General features: G+C 29.9%; 1 pseudogene; it reads right to left on the reverse strand.

Moving 5' to 3' along the window:
* Positions 1 to 3,976: 3,976 nt before the first annotated feature.
* LOC103490813 (probable glutathione S-transferase) lies at positions 3,977 to 4,901 on the reverse strand (annotated as a pseudogene).
* Between the last annotated feature and the right edge of the window lie 1,099 nt (positions 4,902 to 6,000).

Below are 6,000 nucleotides of genomic sequence, written 5' to 3' on the forward strand. Positions count from 1 at the left end.
TCGCCGACTGGCCTACCCAAGATTTCATGGCATTATAATTTGTTGGCCATTACTATGGCTAACGCAGCACGCTTACTTATTAGTTTCTACATCTCTATTAGTATTAGGGACATCTTCACAAATATTGGGCCCCTTCCTACCCTATCTTTTGTTTTTCGATTTCAAGGCATGGAGACATGCATCTATTTTATTTTATGTCAGACATTGAAATTGTATTCTTTCATTTGTGTTTTTCACTTTCAAACCTCCCAAATTAATTTACATGTTTCTACGTATTCTAAACAAACAACGCCAACCTTTATTCACGTTTGTTAAGAATAACACAACTCATTCACATATCTCTACAATATATGGTATAATATATTGTTCATTTTGGACACACAAACGTCCGTGGTTTCAAGCTAACGCAAACTTTTCTAATCATCTCTCTTCTTTTTATTTATGTAGTCAATGTTAAACTATGTTGTGAAGTTATCTATTAATACAGTAGTTTACGGAGAACTTTATATATGTATTATTTTAAGTATATGAAAGATTATATTTGTTTGTTATCTTTAAGATACCTCTCTATGGAAGATTGAGTGAAGTTAGTTTAGATTATATTGAGTAAGACTTAACAATAGGTTTAGGTCCATGATTGGAAAAGTTTACTTTTATTGGCTTTGATGATGTGTAATGATCTAGATATTTATAAGGGGTCTTTTCAAAAATATAAAAAAACATCAAAATATTTACATTACATAGAACAATTCCAAAAAGAAAAAAAGTCTAGAAGACCATGGTATAAAATACCAAAAATGCTCCATCAACCATATCGTCAATAACACACGCGTAATATATTTGTGATATGACTACAATTTATCTTTTCAATTACATCATATTAATTTTGTTACAGACCATTTAATTTGGTTACATTTAAATTTGATTACACAATCGTTTAGATTTGGGAACCTAAATCTAAATGATTTTTTTTTCAAATTTGGTACACGATTTTTTTAATTCTTTTAATATACGATCGTTTAGTACACCATCGTTTTACTTTTTTTTTTTACACGATCGTTTACATTTGACTACTCCAATCCAAATGATTTTTTTTCAAGATTCTTTATACACAATTTTTTTTAAATTTTTTTTACCAATCGTTTAATTTACATTTGGTTATTCCAATCTAAATGATTTTTTTTTTAAAATTTTTTTAATACACAATCTTTTACTTTTTTTACACGATTGTTTACATTTGGCTACTTCAATTAAAATGATTTTTTTTTCAAGATTTTTATACACGATCTTTTAGATTTTGCTATTTTTTGTATATGACATAAAAAAAGAAAAAGATGAAAGACGATAGAAAGAAATCGCAGAGAAAAATAAAGAAGAGGAAAAGTAGATAGACGATGGAAAAGAAAAAAAAGAAAAAAAAGAAGAAAAACGATAAAAAGATTAAACGACGTAAATAAAACATTAAAAAATAAGAAAGATGATGAAAAGAAATTGCAGAAAAAAAATAAAAAAGAAGAAAGACGAAATCGCATGAAGAAGATGAATAAAAAAAAAAGAAAAGAAATGGAAAGGCAAACTTAAAGTATTTAAAAAATAGCTAACTTTATAGATTTGGTTATAGATGCGATAAATAATTTGGTGTTATGGTAAAATGGAACTTTTAATTTAAGTCGTAAAAAAAAAAAAGAACAGAAAAAGTTTTTGAAATTTTAAAAATGATAAATAGAACATCGAGATTAGTAAAAATAGAAAAGAAAAAAAGAAAGTGGAGAGGGAAAGAGGGAAAGAGGGAAAGAGGGAAAGAGGGAAAGAGGGAAAGAGGGAGGCATGTGAGCTTGATTAGCGGGAAAAGGCTTGGGGATGACCTCTTCCCTCTGTCCTTTACCTTTGTTTGGGCTTTACCTCTCAATTTTTGTTGTATTTTTAGCATATTCTTCTTCCTATACTTTGACCATCTGTCCCCCTCCCTCTCTTCCAACTACTCTTCTAATATTAAATATCATATACTCATTTTAATTAACTTGTTTCAGAAAGTGCCAAGTTGTATTTTGGACAACTAACAGCATGTTTTTAGAACATTGATAGAGTAAAATTAAATATACAACCAAAGCAAGCCTTTCAACTTCTTCTAAATTCATGTAAGAAAAAGTGAAGTGGTAAGTTGTAACTATGGGTGGTTTTTCTGAGGTTGAATATATTTATAATTGGTTGTTTTTCTTTTGTCATTTAGTGTTTAAAAGAAACACATTGACAAAGACCTATGGTTGGTTGCATGCGACATTTTGGATTCTTCTTGTTTCTTCTTCTTCTTCTTCTTCTTCTTCTTCTTCTTCTTAATTCTTCTCTCTCTCTCTCTCTCTCTCTCTTCTTCACATGCTTCAATTACTTTAAATATTGTCTTTCATATTCCTCTTTTTGGTCATGGGGTTTTCCAAAGGTTCATTTTTTTTTTTTTTTTGCCAATATTGAACACATCATCACCTTATAATGTTGGGATTTTTGTTTTTATGGACAAAATTCCATAAGTTTTTTGTTAAGCTTTTTTCTGGGTCAAAGATTGCTATATTATTGGCATCTTGGAGACATTTGAATGTCTTAAGAAATATATCTTCATTTTGGGGGATAGACACACATATATATTTATTTATGCTTCTTCTTGAAACCATTTGGGTTTTCCCCCCAATTTCTATGGATGCATGTGAGAGTGGCTCCATTAGTGCTAAATTAACCGAGATTTCGTGATGACTGAGTTTGAGTCTCCATTCCATGTTTATTAATAATGCAATATTTTCTCCCTTAAAAAAATTGAATTTTTTTTCAAACAGGTTTAGGTACAAATTAAACTTCTCAATTTTGAACTTCATTTTTTTTTTCTAGGAAGGGGCAATGAATGTCTTAATCAGAATTTTCATTTTCCCCCATAAATGTCGAAGAAAATTTGAGAAACTTTTTTTTATTTTATTTTACTTTTCTTATTTCAATGAAATTTCCATAAATCTTAGAAGCTCAGTTTGAGGCCCAATTGGTTAAACTCAAGTGGTTCTTTAGATTTTGGGCTAATTAACCTAATCTTAGGAAGGTGAGACATTCCACATTCCTTTTTTGGGTCCTTTTTCTTCCCTTAAAACATTAATATTTCAATTACGTCTTTTAACCTTTGATAAATTTATGTTATGTGAAGATAGGGTGGTAATCCACAACCATTCAAAATAGGTTTTAGAGTGTATTTTTTAAGCAACCATATTTATCGAGTTCAAATATTAGAAAAATGTATTTTCTCTTAAGTCAATTCAAACATTCCAAAACAATCATCGTTAGCTCATTCAAATCAAATAAAAAAAGAAAAAAAAAAAATATCTAACTGACATACCTCCTTTTAATCTCATATCTCCAACTTCTGTTCTTTCATTTATGATTTTTGCACTAATCCAAATCTTTAATTTATTTTAACCCTATGTATGTTCAAATTGATTCACCCAAGCAATACATAAACACATAAAGTATCTACGCACGATCTCTTTATCCTTGAATTTATCAACAAAAACTTATGACAGTGTCAAACTTAACATAGATAAACCAAACACAATATTTTTACTATTAACCTCAACAATGTTAGAGGTTTGATTCTCTCATCTTACGTATTGTTAAAAAAGAGGAAAAAACAACAAACATCTGGATGGTTGTTTTGACAAAAATACCATTGGATTATGTAGTGGAATTCAACTGTACATCCCATAAGCTTTTATATCAATATATACTTTATAACACACAGTTACTTCTCATTAGTGAACTTTGATATTTATAGAAATTAAGTAGGAATAAAATTCAATATGGAATGAGAAATCACAAATTATAAATTTTGAAACTCAAGACAATACTTTGATATCTTAATAAATCAAGTTTGAACTCAAAAAGTGTAAATTATAAGTTAGAATATTCAAACAAGAGGATTCAATTTAAATTTATTGAAACAGAAAGAGACAATAGGTTTAATTCTGATCAGATTTGAAGATATACATCAATTTACAAAAGCTGCTTAATTAAGGTGATATATAGTAGGCCTAGTCCATGAACAATGTTGATTTGGAAGCAAGATCATTTAATTTTTGTCCACAAATTGTAACTTAAAAAAGGCAAGAAGTTGAGTTTTGGGGGGCAGATTGTGTTCGACAATGGGGTGTTGAAGAAAGCGATGACACCATTGAGTTAGGCTTGGAAGGTTTTGCAATTCAGTGGTAAGTATTCGAACACCAAAAGCTTCATCCATGGCTCGACTCCAATGTGCTATGAAATTAGCAACAATGTCAACAAATCCCAATTTCTCTCCTCCAAAGAATTTCTTCCCTTTAAGCTCTTCTTCAAGTGCTCTTAACCCTTCGCTTACCTCACCTATTGCCTCTTCTCTATCCTTTCCTTCACTCGATCTCCTTGCTTTCATTAATGAAGGTAGCACCTGCCAATCTAATTATTACTCATCAAACAATAACAATTATCTAACACACATGTGTCTCTCGAAAACAGGAAACCAGAAAACACAAACCGTAAAATGGGCCCAAAAGACTGCCTTACCTTGTCATCCAAAAACTTGGCCCAAAAGAGAGCAAGAGCTTTGTGATAAGGATGTTGAGGCAAAATGGGATTGTCCTTCCAAATCTCATCTAAATGTATTGAAGAATAACAATGGACTCTGCTATGGGTTTTCCTCCATGGACAAGCACAGGAACCTTCTTGTAAACAGGGTTGAATTTGAGGATCAAATCGCTCTTCTTCTTCTTGTATATTTCTTCTTCAATGTAATCATACTGAATCCCTTTCAATTTCAAAGCCAATTCTAGACGATGGCTGAAAGGGCTGAACCATGCCCCAAATACCTCCACGTTTTCTCCCATTATTTGATCTCCTTTTCCTTTCAATTATTGCTTCCTATTAGCCTTACCTTTAATTTATATATATGCTCTGTTCTTTTAGTACCAACTCAACTCCTAAAGGGATCACTTTAATTTGATATTAAGAAACTAATTTTGTGGTCTATACGTTCGTTCAAGTCGTAAGCCAATGCGACATCAAAGTGTGTGGATATTCAAATTGGGTTTCTCTTACTTTTACAAACACATCCACTATTATTATTTTAAGAGTAATTCATGTTGGTTGGGTACTTCATCTCTTACTTTAATCTCCATTTTGTTGCCCAAAGTTTTAAAATGTTACATTTTTATCTTTATATTATTTTAATTTTATTTCATGATCTCTCAATCAATTTTGTATTTGATAAATCAATATTGCTATGTTAAAATATAAATATATATAACCTAAATCTTAATAATCACGCTTTAGTTGGTAGCTTGGTTTCTAAAATTGGCTATTTGATTGGTTAAAACTTCAAACCTAAACATGAAAAATTAATTTTGGTTCCATAAAAAAAGTTGGAGATGAGGCAAAAGAGTTTGTAGGTATTACAATTAATTGACCAAGTACATCAATTTTATGCTTTACCAAACTCTTTAGGATGTAGATTTCAAAGCTTTACAATTATTCAGATCTCACAGTTACACGCATTTTCCAAACACCATCTACCATGTATGTCACGTAAATCTTATAACACATTTTTTTTTTTAATTATTAAACTTATTAGATGTAGTCGAATGTTCAAGTGATTTTTAAACACAAACTAAAAATTTAAATGATAGTTAGATATCGTTTTATTGACAACATTTTTTTTAAACTTGTAATTTATAACAAATCAACACATTGGATTGTTTCTCATATGCCTATCAATTTATTTTCTAGTATAAAATGAAAGGAGATGAGATTTAAACCACGGACTTAATTACCGTGCATGTTAAACCTATATTTATCGAATAAATTGATCCAAACTTGAATCCAATAAATTAATCGTCGAGAGTTGTAAAGTAAGTTATTATAAATCTTAAAGGCCAAGGAGTGAAAATTTCTAATTTTCATGGACAATGAGAAATTTGTAATTGTTGTATGTGAGTGATT

Source organism: Cucumis melo, chromosome 8 (genome assembly GCF_025177605.1).
Source record: "Cucumis melo cultivar AY chromosome 8, USDA_Cmelo_AY_1.0, whole genome shotgun sequence".
Lineage (NCBI taxonomy): Eukaryota > Viridiplantae > Streptophyta > Magnoliopsida > Cucurbitales > Cucurbitaceae > Cucumis > Cucumis melo.